This window comes from Ovis aries, chromosome 15 (assembly GCF_016772045.2).
Source record: "Ovis aries strain OAR_USU_Benz2616 breed Rambouillet chromosome 15, ARS-UI_Ramb_v3.0, whole genome shotgun sequence".
Taxonomy (NCBI): Eukaryota; Metazoa; Chordata; class Mammalia; order Artiodactyla; family Bovidae; genus Ovis; species Ovis aries.
This window is the reverse complement of record NC_056068.1, coordinates 32,619,814-32,639,311: the sequence shown is the minus strand read 5'-3', so window position 1 is coordinate 32,639,311 and position 19,498 is coordinate 32,619,814. Positions and strand designations below refer to the sequence as shown.

Here is a 19,498-nt window from a genome sequence, read left to right as displayed (position 1 = left end):
GTACTCTGGCCTGGAAAATCCCATGGACGGAGGAGCCTGGTAGGCTGCAGCCCATGGGGTCACGAAGAGTTGGGCATGACTGAGTGACTTCACTTTCACTTTTCACTTTCATGCATTGGAGAAGGAAATGGCAACCCACTCCAGTGTTCTTGCCTGGAGAAGGGCAGAGCCTGGTGGGCTGCTGTCTGTGGGATCGCACAGAGTCGGACACAACTGAAGGGACTTAGCAGCAGCAGCATGCTATTAGTGGATACAGTGTTATTAATCAATTTAAAAACCTGAGCATCTCCATGGAGCTTAGCTTCATGAGATCTGCCCATGGTTTCTACCCATGACAATTTATGTTTTAAGCCAGTAAAGCAGCTAAACAGTTTACATAATAGGGAACCCCTGAGGCAAGGCAAATCTAATGCCAGTTGTGCAGAGTCAGTGAGTGTAATGTGAAAGGGCTATCTACTCAAGGGCTGTCTATTCAATCACCCAAGAAAATAGTATAGGAAGGGTGTGTTTTTGTTCAGAAACTATCATTTATGTCCTATGACTCAGTTTCCTTAGCTATATAGTATGTAGTGTAAGTTGCTCAGGCATGTCTGACTCTTTGCAACCCCGTGGACTGTAGTCCACCAGGTTCCTCTGTCCGTGGAATTCTCCAGGCAAGAATACTGGAGTGGCTTGCCATTTCCTTCTCCAGGAGATCTTCCCGACCCAGAGAGTGAACCTGGGTCTCCTGCATTGCAAGCAGGTTCTTTACTGTCTGAGCCACCCAGCTGTAAAGTGGGCACGATAATTGTGAGGATTAAATGGTATTGGGAGCAGATGAAATGCTGTGGGCATGTTTAACTGCAAAAATCATACTTTATCCTAAACACACACACATTGCCCTCATCACGGGACAGCCAATTGAATATTTTTAATGTGTCAAATGAACTGATAAAAGTTTATGGTACTGGCACAAAGACAGAAATAAAGATCAATGGAACAAAATAGCCCAGAGATAAATCCACACACCTATGGACACCTTATCTTTGACAAAGGAGGCAAGGATATACAATGGATTAAAAAGACAATTTCTTTAACAAGTGGTGCTGGGAAAACTGGTCAACCACTTATAAAAGAATGAAACTAGAACACTTTCTAACACCATACCCAAAAATAAACTCAGAATGGATTAAAGATCTAAACGTAAGACCAGAAACTATAAAACTCCTAGAGGAGAACATAGGCAAAACACTCTCCAACATAAATCACAGCAGGATCCTTTATGACCCACCTCCCAGAATATTGGAAATAAAAGCAAAAATAAACAAATGGGACCTAATTAAACTTATAAGCTTCTGCACAACAAAGGAACTATAAGCAAGGTGAAAAGAGAGCCTTCGGAATGGGAGAAAATAATAGCAAATGAAGCAACGGACAAACAACTAATCTCAAAAATATACAAGCAACTCCTGCAGCTCAATTCCAGAAAAATAAACGACCCAATCAAAAAATGGGCCAAAGAACTAAATAGACATTTCTCCAAAGAAGACATATGGATGGCTAACAAACACATGAAAAGATGCTCAACATCACTCATTATCAGAGAAATGCAAATCAAAACCACAATGAGGTACCATTTCATGCCAATCAGAATGGCTGCGATCCAAAAGTCTACAAACAACAAATGCTGGAGAGGGTGTGGAGAAAAGGGAACCCTCTTACACTGTTGGTGGGAATGCAAACTAGTACAGCCACTATGGAGAACAGTGTGGAGATTCCTTAAAAAACTGGAACTAGAACTGCCTTATGACCCAGCAATCCCACTGCTGGGCATACACACCGAGGAAACCAGAATTGAAAGAGACACATGTACCCAATGTTCATCACAGCACTGTTTATAATAGCCAGGACATGGAAACAACCTAGATGTCCATCAGCAGACGAATGGTTAAGAAAGCTGTGGTACATATACACAATGGAGTATTACTCAGCCATTAAAAAGAATACATTTGAATCAGTTCTAATGAGGTGGATGAAACTGGAGCCTGTTATACAGAGTGAAGTAAGCCAGAAAGAAAAACACCAATACAGTATACTAATGCATATATATGGAATTTAGAAAGATGGTAATGATAACCCTGTATGCGAGACAGCAAAAGAGACACAGATGTATAGAACAGTCCTTTGGACTCTGAGGGAGAGGGAGAGGGTGGGATGATTTGGGAGAATGGCATTGAAACATGTATAATATCATATATGAAATGAATCGCCAGTCCAGGTTTGATGCAGGATACAGGATGCTTGGGGCTGGTGCCCTGGGACAACCCAGAGGGATGGTACAGGGAGGGAGGAGGGAGGAGGAGTTCAGGATGGGGAACATGTGTATACCTGTGGCGGATTCATGTTGATGTATGGCAAAACCAATACAATATTGTAAAGTAATTAACCTCCAATTTAAATAAATTCATATTAAAAAAAATAAAAGTTTCAGCTATGAATGACAGCTGGACAGAATTACTCATGTGCTGCTGAGGAACTCCATGACAGTGACCTTTGGTGTCATCCCTCCCAAGCAGCCGCAGACACCCACTCCTCCCTCTGCGGACTGTGATTCATCTCATACGCATTTTCCCTTTTGTCTCCCCATTTGCATGCTCATAGGAGACATGGATTTGGTTGGACCTGTGTCTGTTGAGATGGCCAGCCAGTAACAGAAGCCCCACGGGGACGACTGTGGTCTGGTTTCGGGAGTGGGTCTAGCAAGTGAGGTCTAGGTCAGGAAGCTATTAGCTGCAGAGTCAGAGAATATATTCAGCTGTCACCACTTTGTAATTAAAATAGCCTGGTGGTGCTCTCATTCCCCCACGCAATTTCTGCCTCACACTCCATCCCCTCCCGTGCACTGGGTGCTGCTGCAGAACAGGGGCAGGTGTTTTCTCCCTGGTCCAAGGTCTCTGGGGCTTGTTTGGAGATGATGAGAAACCTGACTTTTAGGAGGAAATGGACAAAATGCGTGTTTCTCCCTAGCTCCACCTTTAGTAATGACGGGGGAGTGAGGGTCTGCATGGCAGGGAAGTCTGCAAAATGCTACAAACAAGGGCTTTTGTCTCCCTGGAGAGTGGCACGTTAAACGCAGTCACATCGCTAGAAGAGACTTGAGGTCAATTCCCAGCTGATAATTCCTGAGATTACCATAGTAAAGTAGGATTTTCCACACTCTAGATTTTTTCCTTCATTTTCTATCACATTACATCCACGTGTTTCATTGCTTAGATAGAATGGAAACTGGAGAAACAAGATGGGCTCACTTTTAGAGCCTGTTCAGCTACACCTAAGTTAAAATCCCTGCTCTGTGATTGCTTGTCACATGCTTTGACCTTTTTTTATTTACTTAACTGTTTTAAGCATTGATTTTCTCATCTGTAAAATGGGGCTAATAATAGTATCTACTGGTAAAGGTCGCCATTCAGTGTAACATTCAGTGTAATCTTTCATGAAAGCACTGAGTGTGATATCTGGCATGAAATGATCGTGCAGCAAATGTCGGCTATATTGTTAGTATTTATCATTCTGGTTGGGGGACATGATAAAAAAATTGATCAGATGTAGACTCGCCTTGTTCAGTCAGGCTTGTCATGCATGTACAAGTTTAGCAAGGACATTATTGGACACAGTTGTCTGAACCATATAACAGAAGTGTACGAATAGGGTGCCATAACACTTAATTAAAATGTTTAATTTATTACCCTGGTGTTTTCTGCGTTTAAAGATATTGTGCACAACAAAACACAGCACAGTCCCCACTCTCTCAAATTGGCATAATATGCAAATTATATATTCAGCACTTATAGCAATATGCAAATAAAGCGTCAACATAGATGCAGCTTCATCAACACAAAGCACTTATTTTGTGCCTATTTTCCATAGGCATACCAGAACAAAATGATTTTGGACAAATCTAGTTCTACTCTTTTGGAGTCCGTGGTATGTAAGAGATAATATAGGCAAACCTTGTTTCGTTGTACTTCACAGATGTTGCTTTAAAAAAAAATAGGGTTTTACAGCTTTGTGTTGTGAGGTGATAGGCAGCATTTTTAGCAAGAAAGTATTGTTTAATCAAGAGATATACATTGTTTTTATTGACATAACGCTATTGTATACTACAGATTATAGTGTAGTATAAACATAACTTTTATAGGTACCAGGAAACAAAAGAATTTTTGTGACATCCTTTATTATGATATTGGCGTTATTGCATTGCTCTGGAACTGAACCCACAGTATCTCAGAGATACACCTGATACTGTGAAATGTAGCATAGGTGGAAAGACAGACCAGAGATTCTGAAGGCAGACTAAAAAAATTTGTACCAGGAGCTAACTCAGAAATGTGAGGTTCCTCACCGTTGTCGTGAGACAGAAATTCATTTTAGGTGAGCATGAGTTAGCCTCTTGGGAATCATACTTGGGCCAGTAGGCTTTGATTAAAGTTTGTTGCCTAGGTTGACACACTTTAAATTGTTTTTCCTTGAAGTGCAGTTTTCTTCTTAAGAGTGAACCAAACAAGAGTGAGGGGCCAATTTATCAGGGACCCATGGCAAAGCTCACCCAGCATTCAGCATTCTAGTCTCAGAAGCCACCCCCACCCCTGTTTCACTGGTTGCAGTGGTAGCTCTGGAATTAATGGTTCTCCACAAGGATCCTCTGTGTGATGTATTTATACTCTGGAGGTAAGTATCGTCAAGTCACCCTGCATTAGAATCACCTGGAGTGCTTATCGAAGTGAAGATTCCTAGGTCAAAATCAAGTCCAGTAAATCATGGGGCTGGGACCTAGGAAGTTACCTTTCATCGTGGGCCTTGGATCACTGCTCTCCACAGCACACCCTGCTCTAGATCCTGCCCTTTCAACATTCCTCCTCTCCCTAGGCCTCCTAACCACTTCTGCTGCTTTTGCCTTAGATCATATGTCTAACCTGGCTCCTTTAACTCTCTCTTAATTGGTCTCCTAGTTGTCCTCTTTACTAGTAAAAATAAGCTAAGAAGAATTCAAATCTTAGTGTCAGATTCTACATAAGACCCTACAGTCAGCCCCTGTTTTCTATAGGATGACTTAGTCTCTTTACTGGGACAAGTAAAGCCATCACTAGCCTTGCCTCCTGTCTTATCCCCCAGGGTACCCCTGTCCAGCTGCACTGAGGACAGGTCTCTGAACACACAGTGTCCGGGCACCAGGTCCTTGCTTGTGTTCTGGCATTTGGCTCGAATGACCTCCCATTACCCAACTCCTGACTCTCTGACAAATGCCTGCTTCAATAAGATAGCTCTAGAATTACCTCGTCTGGGATGACTTTTCTCTCCTTTTCCTTTTTTGTGCCTGCCGGCTCCCTCCCACCTGTAATTTCTTTGATGACAGCACTTATAACAATCCAGTGTAATATTAGTTGACAAGTCTGTCACTCCTTTGAAAACACAGCCCAGGTCTTTATCCTCTTGGTATCTCAAGAAACATATTGATGTTTTCCAGAATGAATGAATGAACCCATGAATTGTACAGTGTGGAGCCTCAGTCTATTCCCAGACTGAACTTGCAGCTCAAGAGTTGGCCAGTCATCTTACATTATCTTGATAAGAAAATGTATAATCTTATCAAGAGTCTTGAAGATCGAAAGCAAAATGAAATCACTTAGAGTTTTTCACATGTGAGTGGGCTCCATCCAGTTTGATGAACACATACTAAAACTGTACGAAGCCCACAGTCTTCCTTCCCTTCGAGATGTGGAGATAAAAATAGGGAGAATGAAATAAATGAAACCAGTGTCTTTGTTATATAAACCGCAGGGTAAATTTGGGTAAGTGAGCAGTCTATGTGGCAAATGTAACTGATCTTTCTGGGGAGTTATTTTATTTAATTGATTAATTTAATTGCCTAGCAAATGAAATCTGAAAATCCTATCCCTGAGAAGACTGACTTGCTACAAATCCATTCTCTTGTCTAAACCTCATTGATTGCAGTTAATTTCCCATCCTTCCTTCTGTCTACAGCATGATTTGAACATTTTACAATTTTCTTTCAGGGCTGAAGTTCAAAGATTAGACATAAAAAGTTGAAGACTTTGAATTCTACTGTCTGAGGCATTTTAAGAAGTGCTCTCATGTGTTGCTGGGGGGGATGTGAACTGGAACAGCTGCTTTGGAAAACAGTTCAGCAGTTGCTTATAATGTGAAGTGGAAATTTAATATGAGACTTCTCTATTTCATCTCTAAGAATCTACCTAAGAGAAAAGAAAATACATGTGCACCTAAAGAGTTGTATGTGAATTTTTGCCTCAGCAAAATCATAATACCCCTGAAGTGGAAACAGTTCAAATGTTCATGAGTTAGTGAATGGAGAAACAAAATGGTGTCTATCACACAGTGGCGTACTAGTCAACAATAAAAATGTAATAGTGATGCGTGCTACTACATAGGTGAGACTCAAAAACATGCTAAGAGTAAGAAGACAGACACAGAGGCATTCATACTGTGTTATTCTGTTTATTTAAAATGTCCAAAAAAGGCAAGTTTATGGTGACAAGAAGCAGAATAGTGGTTGCCTGGGATTGGCAGGGTAGGAGCATAGAAACTGCCTGCAAACAGGTGAGAGGAAGTTTGGGGGGTGGCGCTGACTGAAATGTCTTAAAACTGGATTGCAGGGCATTGGCACTTTGTTGCCTTCGTATTTCTGTCATAGTGATGTTACATTTTCAGAAACCTTTCCCAGGTAATATTTTTTAAAGTCTTTAATCACACAGTCTGGATTTTAAGTTGGTTTCTTTCCTCTTCTACAAACCTCTGAGACCCTTCACCTTTATGTCACTGGAGACATATTCAGACTAAAAACTTTTTCTTCTCCTTCAAACTAATTAAGCTCTGATGACATCAGCTGTGTTTTCAGTGCACCTGATTAAGGCCATGGTACTAATTAAATTTTTGAGTGATTGGAAATGCAAATTACCAGGCTGGATTGAGCAACAGACCTTGCTTCTGGGCTCCGCGAGAGTAGAGAACAACCGGCTTCATCTCAGGTGAGGGAGCTCTCGTGTCTAATCTGTGTTGAATGAGAAGGTGTTAACTGTGAATGGCTAAGAGTTAACAGTTTCATACAGGGCCATATTTCATTTGTAGAAGCAGTACATTTCTGGGTGGCGCATATCCTTGTGAGTACATTGGTAAGTGTTGTATCGGGATGGAATGACCTCCAAGCTTGGAGTTAGAACTGAGTTCACATTCTGCCTCTGACACCAGTGGTGTGATCTTTGTCTAATTATTTAATTTCTCTGAGCATATATATCTTTATAACAGGGAATTTGATGATCTAGTTCAAAGGACTTAAGGGCTAATTCAATGAGATCACTTATGTCGCTGGGCCCAGCATTCAGGGGGCATTTAACGAGTGAGATCCATTCATGAGGTAGCTTAGGTAAGTTCTTCGTTCCAGTCAATAAATACTGAGTGTTTGCCGTTCATTTACTCCTTCAGTTTAGAAAATATTTGTTGAGCATCCGTCTTCTTGATGGTATTCTTAATGAAGTAAAAAAGACAAATTCACACCAGAGCAAAGCCTATGTGGGGAATATCTATAAACATAATAAATAATTAAATTATATGATGTGCAAAGAGATACGATCTATGATTAAAAAAAAATAAAAGTATTGGGTTGGCCAAAAAGTTTGGGATTTTCTATACCATCTTCTGGAAAAACTCAAACCAACATTTTGGCCAACCCAATAGAATGTGGGGGACCCAGAGTGATGGAGGTGAGGGAAAGGATAAATTGCAATTTTGGGTGGTGAGAGAAGGGCTCAGTGAGCAGGTAGAAAATGAGCAAAGCCTTGGAGGAAGTGTGGAAGCTGGCCATGTGAGAAAGAGCCTTGTAGGCTGAGTAAACAGTATAAAGAGTCACGAATGTCATGTCCCAGACACCTTCAAGAAGTACCAGAAGGCCAGTTACCATGCCAGACACTGTATACATGTGGTAACCCAATGGTCAGAACTGCATTCAAATTTTGCCTTTGTCACCTGCGAGTTTGGTGAGGTTTAGCTAATCATCATTAAATTTCCTGGTGTATGTTATCTATAAAATGAGATATGAATCTTTACTAAAGAATTACTTGTCCCAAAGAATTGAAGTAGTCGTTTACCCTAGTCATTTCTGAAGCTAGAGTTTGTAAATCATGCTTCAACAGAATGAAATCTATGGTTTTATTAGGTTGGTGCAAACATAATTGCTATTTTGGACTGTGAATTTAAAATCATCATAACGAGGCTCAAACACATCTTCATTAATCAAAATAGGAACCATTACAATCAACACATTTTTGCCAACGAGAAATGTTTGTTCCTGTAGCATAAAAACCCAATGCTGCAGGATTCAACAAACTCTTGAGCAGCATTTTCTGCATCCAGCTGGTGGTGGAAGCAGTTTCCCTGCAAAATGTTGTTGAGATGCTTGAAGAAGTGATTGTCAGTTGGCGAGAGATCGAGTGAATATGGCAGAGGCGGCAAAACTTTGTAGACCAGTTCGTTCAACTTCTGAAGCATTGGCTGTGCGGCGTGTGGTCAGGCATTGTCGTGGAGATGAATTGGGCCTTTTCTATCGACTAATGATGGCTACAGGCTTTGCAGTTTTTGTTGTGTCTCATTGATTTGCTGAGCATACTTCTCAAATGTATTGGTTTCTCGGGGGTTCAGAAAGCTGTAGTGGATCAGCCTGGCCGCAGACCACAGACAGCGACCATGACCTTTCGTTGGGGGCAAGTTTGGCTTTGGGAAAGTGCTTTGGAGATTCTTCTAAGTCCAGCCACTGAGCTGGTCATCACTGGCTGCCGTATAAAAACCATTTTCATCGCACATCACAATCCAATCAAGAAATGGTTTGTTGTTGTGTAGAATAAGAAAAGATGACACTTCAAATTGGTGACTTTTTTGATTTTCAGTCAGGTCATGAGGCACCCACTTACCAAGCTTTTTCACCTTTCCAGTTTGCTTCAAATACTGAATGACCGTAGAATGGTTGACGTTGAGTTCTTCAGCAACTTCTTGTGTTGTTGTAAGAGGATCAGCTTCAATCATGCTCTCAGTTGGTTGTTGTCAGCTTCCTGATGGCCAGCCACTAAGCACCTCATCCTCAAGGCTTTTGGCTCCTTTGCAAAACTTCTTGAACCACCACTGCACTGTACTTTCGTTAGCAGTTCCTGGGCCAGATGCATTGTTGATGTTTCAAGTTGCCTCTGCTGTTTTACAACCCATTTTGAACTCAAAAATGTCACTTGAATTTGCCTTTTATATAACATCATTTTTCAAACTTTAAAATTTATTTATTTTTAATTGAAGGATAATTGCTTTACAGAATTGTGTTGGTTTCTGCCAAGCATCAACATGAATCAGCCATAGGTGTACATATTCACATTATTTCTGTAGTCTTAAAATATAAACAACAAATAATAAGTCATTAGCAAAAAATACAGGGCAAAAAATGCACATTAAAATGATGTATAACATAACCACTTTAAGAATGTATTCCAGTATCAAACAGCAAAGTTCAACAATGTAAAACTGCAGTTACTTTTGCACCAACCTAATATCTGTGTCTGGTTCTGATCTGTTTGGTTACTTATAGCATCCTCTGACACTGAGCCTGTTTCAGTACTTTGGTGTCAGTGGTGAGGCAGCGAGAAGATGGGACTGGCTGAAACAGAAGGACCATTCTAAGATTTAAAAAGGGATGAGAGGGAAAGCATTAATTTGTTCATTCAACCAATAGATAGTTGAACTTCTGCCATGTTCCAGGCACTTACTGCTTGGAGAAGATCAATGTGGAATGTGGTAAAGAGTTTTAAGTACTGAGAGGATAATAAGTTTACACACATATAAATGTGGGTCAGTGTGTGCGTGCATCTGCGCAGTCTTACTTAGAATCAGTTGTGCACCACAGGTGACACAGATATCCATGGAACCTTTGTCAGGGACTTCCAGTGCACTGTGGATTTTGAGGGCTGCAAAACCAGGAAAAGACATGGGGGCTCCTTAAATTTCGATAGGTAAGTCCCCTACATACGAATCTTCCAAGCTGTGAACTTTTAAAGATGCAACTGTTCATTCTATCAATGTCAGGTGTAAGTGAGCTTGCAGCTTGCCCTCTGTCTCCTATTGCTGATGATCCTTCAGCTCCACCATCTCCCACCTCCACTTCCTCCTCCAGTTGGTAACTCTTCTTGCCTGTTCACTCGATGCCAGCCCCTGTATGCCAGCTGTTGTACTGTACTACTGTGCTTTTCAGGGTACTGGCCTGTAAGGTTGAAAATGTTTTTATTTTTGTGTTTGATTTCTATGTGTTATTTGCATCAAAAGTGTTGTAAACCTACTACAGTACAGTATGCCACAGCCGATTGACAGTACAGTATGCCACAGCCGATTGTGTTAGTTGGGTACCTAGGCTAACTTTATTGGACTTTTGAAGAAATTGGACTTATAAACGAGCTCTAGGAATGGAACTAGTTTGTATATAGGAGCTTTGCTGTACTGGCCTTCTCAAATGTTTCTCTCCTTCTGTCACTGGTTATGAACTGTGCCCTGGAATACTGGATTGAGTCAGAAGACCTTAGTTGGACAACCAGCCCTTCAGATCTTAGCTATGTGACTTGGACTTGTCACGTGACTCCCCTGAGCTTTTTCTCACTTATATAATGGAAGTAAAACTTCAATGTCGTTGCCATTCACATGTCAAAGGTCAATTAAAATGCACTTGAAATCTCTTGATAAAACTAAATACGAGATCTGGGCTGGGGTGGGGGGTGTAGCTCATTGTTGGAGAAAGAGGTTGATGGGAAATGGGGATGGTCAGTTATCTGCTGTAGGAAAGAATGGCTTTAGCACTTCTCCAAGGAGTAGATGTTGGTGCCAATTTACGCACATTAGTTATTCTGCCTTGCTGGGGGCTCAGATGGGACTTCTTGATGGGTGTGCCATCCGTGACAGCATCATGAAAACCGCATGGCTCAAAACTGTGATCTTTCCAGGGATGGAGCTAGAGGAGAGAGGCTCTTGAGAGGCATAGGCTTAGTTGACAATTTTAAAATGGTTTGCTCAGGGAAACCCTGCTGAGCCCTGGGTAGTGGGGTGAGTAGAGAAAACCCTTTTGTCCTAAAAACCATCAGGTGCATCTTCTACCCTCTCCCTAGTCGTCTGGGTTTTACATTCCAGACATGCAGAGGTAACAGGCACCCGGTGGTAGCTGGTGGTGCTCGGCCCTTCTTCCCAAGCTCTGAAACCATATGGGCTGGCTGAGAGCGAGAAGGGGAAAGGCAGCATACTTTTCAGGAGGAGAAAAACACTCTCAAGAGTCAAACTTGGGGCAGGTTCTTGGAGCACAGAGAAGTATTCAGGGGAAAGGCAGTCAGATGCTCTGTAAAAGCATGTGTCTGGTGATCGCATAAAGTGAAGATGGGCAGGAAAGAAGCACTGAATCTTAAGACTTATCAACATTCCCTGCTAAGCAATGATACGCACATGAGATGGCAAAGTAGAAGGACGTGCACCCATGTTCTCCTGTGAGAACTCCAAAACTGCAACTAACCGCTGAACAGCAGAATGTTGGACCCCACCAAAAAAAGATACCTCATGTCCAAGGTCAACGCAGAAGCCCCAACAGGATGGTAGGAGGGGCGAAATTGTGGTTAGAATCATAACCCATACCTGCCAGAGACGCTTGGAGGGCTCAAAGAAACCCTTCTGCACAGCAGGACCCAGGGACCCCACAAGAGACTAGGCCAGACCTGCCTTTGAATGTTTGAGTGTCTCCTGGGGAGGCACAGGTCAGCAGTGGCCTGCCACGGAGACAGGGGCTCTGGCTGCAGCAGACCTGTGTCAACTACAAATTGGCACTTACCAAGAGCGTTGCCAACAACTTAACAAGGCATTTGCCATTTGCCAAAGGCAATGGCACCCCGCTCCAGTACTCTTGCCTGGAAAATCCCATGGATGGAGGAGCCTGCTAGGCTGCAGTCCATGGCGTCGCTGAGGGTTGGACACGACTGAGAGACTTCACTTTCACTTTTCACTTTCCTGCATTGGAGAAGGAAATGGCAACCCACTCCAGAGTTCTTGGCTGGAGAATCCCAGGGACGGGGGAGCCTGGTGGGCTGCCATCTATGGGGTCGCACAGAGTCGGACACGACTGAAGTGACTTAGCAGCAGCAGTCTACAGAGTCTGAACCCTGTGCTGCTATAGCTGTTGATCTTCAATAACCCCTGAGGGAGTTCAGGGTAGAGTGAGGCACTCTGTGCTCCAGGGAATCTGGTGGGACAGGTCTATAGATAGTTGGATGTTTTTAGGAACAGATTTTATGATCTCACTCCTTGCATCTCCTCATATCTAGAGAAGCACTAAATCTTTTCATGGTGATATCAGATCCTCATGACTAACAAAAACCTTTCATAAAATGAGTGCTTAATGGTATTGAACCCCCCCCCCCCTCCACCAAAACCTTATATACTGACCTTCCCCCACTGCCACTTTGGAGTGGCAGCTATCTGAGATGCTGCCTCTCAGGCTGCAGTCCTCATTTTTCCCCAAATAAAACTTAACTTGCAACTTTCAAGTTGTGCATCTTTTTTAATTGACACCTGGGAGACGTAGCGTGTGAGTCCCACCGTAGAGCCACCGAGCAGACAACCCACAAACTGGAGAACAATTATGCCGAAGAAGTTCTCATACTGTTGCAAAAGTTCTAGGGCCCACAGCAGATTTCCCAACCTGGGGATCCAAGAAAGGAACTGAGAACCCCAGAGAATTTGACTTTGAAGGCCAGTGGGATTTGACTGCAGAACCTCCGCAGGACTGGGGGAACAGACTCTTAGAGGGCTCAGACAGTACTAGGACCCAGGAGGAAGAAGCAGTGACTCCATAAGAGACTGAATCGGACTTGCCTCTGAGTGTCCAGGAGTCTTTGGCGGAGGTGTAGATTGACAGTGGCTTGCTGTGGGGTCAGTGGCACTGAATACAACAGTCCTGTTATAAGCCCTTTTGAAGGAGGCTGTCGTTACCACCATTACCCCTACTGTAGTTTGGCCCCAGGCCAAACTAGAGGAAAGGAACACAGCCCCGCCCATCAGCAGAAAATTGGCTAAAGATTTACTGAGCATGGCCATGCTCTTCAGAGCAAGACCCAGATTCCCCCATAGCCATTCTCTCTCATCAGGAAGTTTCCACAAGCCTCTTACCCTTATCCATCAGAGGGCAGACAGAATTGAAACCACAGTTACAGAAAACTAACCTAACTGATCACTCGGACCACAGCCTTGTCTGACTCAATGAAACTATGAGTCATGACGTGTAGGGCCACCTGAGACTGATGGGTCATGGTGGAGTGTTCTGACAAAACGTGGTCGACTGGAGAAGGGAATGGCAAACCACTTCTGTATTCTTGCCTTGAGAACCCCATGAACAGTATGATGAGGCAAAAAGACCTGACACTGAAAAATGAACTCCCCAGGTCAGTAGGTGCCCAATATGCTCCTGGAGAGGAGTAGAGAAATAGCTCCAGAAAGAAGGTAGAGGCTGAGCCAAAGCGAAAACAACGCCCAGTTGTGGATGTGACTGGTGATGGAAGTAAAGTCTGATGCTGTAAAGAACAGTATTGCATAGAAACCTGCAATGTTAGATCCATGAATCAAGGTAAATTCAGTTCAGTTCAGTTCAGTCACTCAGTCGTGTCCGACTCTTTGCGACCCCATGAATCGCAGCATTCCAGGCCTCCCTGTCTATCAACATCTCCTGGAGTTCACTCAGACTCACGTCCATCGAGTTGGTGATGCCATCCAGCCATCTCATCCACTGTCTTCCCCTTTTCCTCCTGCCTCCAATCCCTCCCAGCATCAGAGTCTTTTCCAGTGAGTCAACTCTTCGCATGAGGTGGCCAAAGTATTGGAGTTTCAGCTTTAGCATCCTTCCTTCCAAAGAACACCCAGGACTGATCTCCTTTAGAATGGACTGGTTGGGTCTCCTTCCAGTCCAAGGGACTCTCAAGAGTCTTCTCCAACACCACAGTTCAAAAGCATCAATTCTTTGGTGCTCAGCTTTCTCTATAGTCCAACTCTCACATCCATACATGACCACTGGAAAAACCACAGCCTTGACTAGATGGACCTTTGTTGGCAAAGTAATGTCTCTGCTTTTGAATATGCTATCTAGGTTGGTCATAACTTTCCTTCCAAGGAGTAAGTGTCTTTTAATTTCATGGCTGCAGTCACCATCTGCAGTGATTTGGAGCCCGCCAAAATAAAGTCTGACACTGTTTCCACTGTTTCCCATCTATTTCCCATGAAGTCATGGGACCAGATGCCATGATCTTCGTTTTCTGAGTGTTGAGCTTTAAGCCAACTTTTTCACTCTCCTCTTTCACTTTCATCAAGAGTCTTTTTAGTTCCTCTTCATTTTCTGCCATAACGGTGGTGTCATCTGCATTTCTGAGGTTATTGATATTTCTCCCGGCAATCTTGATTCCAGCTTGTGCTTCTCCCAGCCCAGCATTTCTCATGATGTACTCTGCATAGAAGTTAAATAAGCAGGGTGACAGTATATAGCCTTGACGTACTCCTGTTCCTATTTGGAACCAGTCTGTTGTTCCATGTCCAGTTCTAACTGTTGCTTCCTGACCTGCATACAGATTTCTCAAGAGGCAGGTCAGGTGGTCTGTATTCCCATCTCTTGAAGAATTTTCCACAGTTTATTGAAAGTGGTCAATCAGGAGATGGCAAGAGTGAACATCAACATTTTAGAAATCAGTGAAGTAAAATGGACTGGAATGGGCAAATGTAATTCAGATGACCATTTTATCTGCTACCGTGGGCAAGAATCCCTTAGAGGAAATGGAGTAGCCCTCATAGTCAACAAGGTCCAAAATGCAGTTTTGGGTGCAATCTCAAAAATGACGGAATGATCTCTATTTGTTTCCAGGCAAACCATTCAATATCACAAGAATCTAAGTCTATGCCCCAACCAACTAATTCCAAAGAAGCTGAAGTTGAATGGTTCTTGAAGACCTAGAAGGTGGTCTAATTCTAGACCTTCTAGAACTAACATCAAAAAAAAAAAAAAAAAAAGATGTCCTTTTCATTATAGGGGACTGGAATGCAAAAGTAGGAAATCAAGAGATACCTGGAATAACAGGCAAGTTTTGTCTTGGAGTACAAAATGAAGCAGTCCTGTGGCCACTGCTGAAACATCAATAACCTCATATATGCAGATGATACCACCCTTATGGCCTAAAGCAAAGAGGAACTAAAGAGCCTCCTGATGAACATGAAAGAGGAGAGTGAAAAATCTGGCGTAAAGCTCAGCATTCAGAAAACTAAGTTCGTGGCATCCAGTCCCATCATTTCATGGCAAATAGATGGGGAAACACTGGAAACAGTGACAGGCTTTATTTTCTTGGGCTCCAAAATCACTGCAGATGGTGACTGCAGCCATGAAATTCCAAGATGCTTGCTCCTTTGTGGAAAAGCTGTGACCAACCTAGATAGCGTATTGAAAAGCAGAGACACTACTTTATTGACAAAGGTCTGTCTAGTCAAAGCTATGTTTTTTCCAGTAGCCATATATGGATGTGAGAGTTGGACTGTAAAGAAACCTGAGCACCAAAGAATTGATGCTTTTGAACTGTGGTGTTGGAGAAGACTCTTGAGAGTCCCTTGGACAATAAGGAGATCAAACCAGTCAATCCTAAAGGAAATCAATCCTGAATATTCATTGAAAGTACTGATGCTGAAGCTCCAATACTTTGGCCACCTGCTATGAAGAGCTGACTCTTTGGAAAAGATCCTGATGCCAGGAAAGATTGAAGTCAGGAGGAGAAGGGGATGACAGAGGATGAGATGGTTGGATGGCATCACTGACTCAATGGACATGAGTTTGAACGAGCTCCAGAAATTGGTGATGGACAGGGAAACCTGGCGTGCTGTAGTCCATGGGGTCACAAAGAGTTGGACATGGCTGAACGACTGAACTGAACTGACGTGAATCTTGTACCCTGTTTACATGTTGGTCTCAGTCTCTACAAAGTAAGCTCGTCCAAACAGGACCAAGATTTTTGCACTGTTTTTCTCTCTGTAGTGGTTGTGCCAGTGTTGGCATTTCACGTGGCTTCAGATATATGATGGAGTGGAATGGTTCACTGGCGCTTTGCACATATCAAGGCTGGTGAAGGAAGGAAGGTAACCCCTAGGTCCTCTGAGGGGAACTTCAGTGTTCCATAATCCTTAATATTTGAGGAAGATATTATTTTGGTTAAAAGACAAAACTGTTTCTCTTCTTTGGTATCTGTTCATCTTGACTCTGCCTTTGTATTATCAATAGGGGGGCTAGAAATGAATGGGAGTGATCTCATTCTCTAAGGCAGAGCTGCTCAGGGGCACTGTGGACAGGCTCAGGGTGGCTGGCATGGTTTATAGGCATTTGCCCAAGATATAGATGGTTGAAAATTTCTTATTGGGGGAAAATATTTAAAAGCAGTTTTGTTAACTATTTAGAGATTTTTTTCATTCTATTTGTTTGAGCATTCAATGTATGGCTTAATCTGTAAACTTCCTGACTTCTATAATGACTATTTAGGTGTCTGAAACTCTATGAATAGCAATCACTGCCCCCTCCTATTCCCACCACCCATATTGTGTCCAAAGCTATTCAGTACAGTTGACTTTCCTCTGATTATTCTGTTAAAATGTCCTGATTTGATTAGTTGTTAGTCGTGACTTTTTTTAACCATCAGTGATGTTCTTTGCCTTGTTTGTCCTATAAAATGTTAGATTTTTTCCTAATTTCATTTGCTCTTATATTTTATATTTTGTTTTGTAACGTAGGAGGCATATGTGATTTTAATCATTGCAGCTTTGATTTTGGCTGCACTGCGAGGCTTGTGGAATCATAGTTCCCAACCAGGGATTGAACCTGGACCCTTGTCAGTGAAAGCATAGAGTCCTAAGCACTGGTATACCACCAGGGAATTCCCTAATTATTACATTTTACAAGCAGATGCTGGATGTTTCTAGAAAGAAAATGATTTATTTTGCTGGGAGAGTTTATGAAAGTTCATATTTAATATCTTCTGTAACATTTTCTAATTTAAAACATAAATAATGAAATTTAATTAATTTTATTACTGAGTCTCAAATAGAATCTCCTGATGTCTTTGCAGTGTATCCCAGTTATACAGTTGTTGTAACTTCCTGTGTGTGCTGACATCAAAAAAGGTAGGGCAACACTGCCATAAATTATTCTTGTTGCAGTTTTTCTCCCTGGGAGATGGGAGTGTCAGTGGAAAGAATGTTAATCTTGGTGGAAAGGTTTTGTTGGAGAAATCCAAGATGTTGCTATTTTTGCTTTTAAAAGTTCCATTTGCTAAAATAGTGAAATAAAGAGGGCATGTTGAACTTGAAATTTCACAGTGATGGACATGGTATGATGGGCTTGGCTGTGTTTCTGCAGGTTCGTACTTTGCCAGCTGTATCTTCCTGCTTCTTCCAGGACAGAATGGGTTGAAAGAGGCATGGAAACTGAAAAGGTATATATCACTGCATCCAAGTGGCCATACTTTGAAAGTCAGCATGGACTTAATAGGTTTCAAAGTGTCAGAGAATTCATACAACTCATGAATGCACACTTAAATGAAGAGCAAGTGATAACGCTCCTACTTAAAAACAACTGAGCAAGTGTTTTTATATTGAACAAAACACTTACACTTCATTTCTATTGAATAAATACATCCAGTCAGTAAAGGTGAAAAACACGAAATGGGTCTGAAGTTGACCTTACTCTTTCAGTATTCTAGAAGTGAGTGTGCGAGGGGTACCTCCTTTCTTCTGGAAGGTAGGCTGGGGAGAGAGGTCCGTGCTGAGCAAGCGCACTTGCAGCTTTGATTGCACACTCCCAACCCCCACTGCAAGGGGATGGGGAGGGGGCGACAGTCATGAGCTCAGGGGTCTCAGGAATGGGGCTGCTATATTTAGCAAATATAGCAGCAACACAATATTGGGGATATACTTCTACTAAAAATTATTTGTTATCTGAAATTCAGATTTAATTGGGCCTTCTGTTTTTATCTGGCAACCCTGCTTCGGACTTGATGGGAAAGGGATCTGGGAAAACACGGAGAAGTAGAAGGGCAGAAGTCTGCAGCACAGCAAGGAGATTTTATCGGGGACGGGGGCAGCAGCCTCATTTCTATGTCATGTGCTTTGAGTGAGATTTGCACAGGACAAGGTGCTGGTTAGGGAAGGGCTTCAGGTGGGATCTTTATTGATTCTTGAAGAAGGTGAAAAATTACCCACAAAAGGAAGATGATGGGAGCTGATGAAGGGCATTCCAGGTAGAACAAAGCAAGTCCAAGGCACAGAGGGTAAAATAGCTCCAATATCTGTCTCCTTTCTGGTCCCACCCAGAGGAATTCATCTCTGTGTTCTCATGGCCATTTGATGAAGCCTAATTGCTGAGCTGAGTGCCAAAGAATTGATGCTTTCGAAATTGTGCTACTGGATAAGACTCTTGAGAGTCCCTTGGACACTAAGGAGATCAGACCAGTCAATCCTAAAGGAAATCAACCCTGAATATTCTTTGGAGGGACTGATGCTGAAGTTCCAATACTTTGGCCCCCTGATACGAAGAGTTGACTCCTTGGAAAAGACACCAATTCTGGGAAAGATTGAGGGCAGGAGGAGAAGAGGGTGACAGAAGATGAGGTGGTTGGATGACATCACTGACTCAATGGACATGAGTTTGAGCAAACTCAGGGAGATAGTGAAGGACAGGGAGGCCTGGCATGGGGTTGTAAAGAATCAGACACAACTTGGCAACTGAACAACAACAACAAATATCTGAGCTCTTATGCTTTCTGCTATTGAGATGTCTGTGCTGTGGCCCCATCAAGTTACAAGGGGCAGGTTATAGAACAGACTCATCTACTGTTCTAGTTGAGCAGTAAACCCAGCAGAACAGACCCTGCTTTTTGCAAAAGATTAAGAACAAATACATCGAATATTTTGTTTCTCAATGCAAAATTTTTCATATATGTCCATGTGGTTAAATAAACACAGAGAGTTGATTTATAAAACATCAGACCTTAAATATCTAGGATTGCTTCCCCACGAGAGAAATTAACAACATGAAACTAAACCAAATGGAAAAATAAGTAAAATTCCTTGCATTCCCTAAGACTTATCCCCAAGCTAACCCACACTGCTTCAGTATGGAAGGTCAGTCCTCTACTGCACGTCTCAACAGTCTACTGCTTTTGAATGTTCTGTCTCAGAGGAGAGAGATTGTCCTATACCCATGTGTGTGACACTTTTATCCCCCCTCCCATTTAGAACTTCCCCATTACAGTTCTTCAAGTCATGGTGATGCATAATTAAACAAGTAGGGCCACGCTTTCTGCCCCTTGGGGCAGAGAAACAGAAACCTCGGGGGTCTATGGGAGAACTTTTCCAC

The 19,498-nt window shown here is 42.5% G+C and overlaps 1 long non-coding RNA gene across 6 annotated transcripts in view; it reads left to right on the top strand.

Moving 5' to 3' along the window:
- LOC105602212 (uncharacterized) overlaps positions 1 to 19,498 on the top strand; it is a 305,023-nt gene that overhangs the window by 155,920 nt on the left and 129,605 nt on the right. The window contains exon 4 of one of the 6 annotated variants that reach the window (XR_009596615.1): positions 628 to 17,576. The exons of the other annotated variants lie outside the window; for them this stretch is intronic. This is a non-coding gene — a long non-coding RNA (uncharacterized LOC105602212). The remainder of the gene's footprint in view (positions 1 to 627; positions 17,577 to 19,498) is intronic. 6 annotated transcript variants of the gene reach the window in all.